The 389-nt window shown below is 37.3% G+C and overlaps 1 protein-coding gene across 1 annotated transcript in view; it reads left to right on the top strand.

Moving 5' to 3' along the window:
• The window catches only part of LOC119586258 (clusterin-associated protein 1-like), a gene marked incomplete at its 5' end in the record, with an annotated part of 6960 nt that overhangs the window by 1155 nt on the left and 5416 nt on the right, over nt 1-389 (top strand).

Below are 389 nucleotides of genomic sequence, written 5' to 3' on the forward strand. Positions count from 1 at the left end.
CCTACTATATCACAGTGTCTAAATCCAAAAAAGGGTTTTTTAGCCTTTTTGTCGGGCTTTCTATTTCTATATGTGTCATCTTACCAAAAACACATGCGGTACAGCTAAACTTTTCTTTACTCAATATGTGCATCCCATTGACAGTTGCTTCAAGTTTTTTGCACATCTGCCCCATTGCAGTGCCCTAGGATTTTATGTCATTCCTCTAGGGTGTGCTTTGCTTCTAAATGAATCTTGTTGAGTTTCTCCATTTTAGTGTTTTTGTTTAGCTTACCTCTACGTAAGTAGAACAATTTGTTTTTCTCTATAATGTTGAATATCCTGCCATCCTTGGTAGTTAGTAAGCTGCCATTAGGTGAAAAAGTAATGCTGTGTCCACTCTTAATGGC

Source organism: Penaeus monodon, chromosome 21 (assembly GCF_015228065.2).
Source record: "Penaeus monodon isolate SGIC_2016 chromosome 21, NSTDA_Pmon_1, whole genome shotgun sequence".
In the NCBI taxonomy this organism is placed as follows: Eukaryota; Metazoa; Arthropoda; class Malacostraca; order Decapoda; family Penaeidae; genus Penaeus; species Penaeus monodon.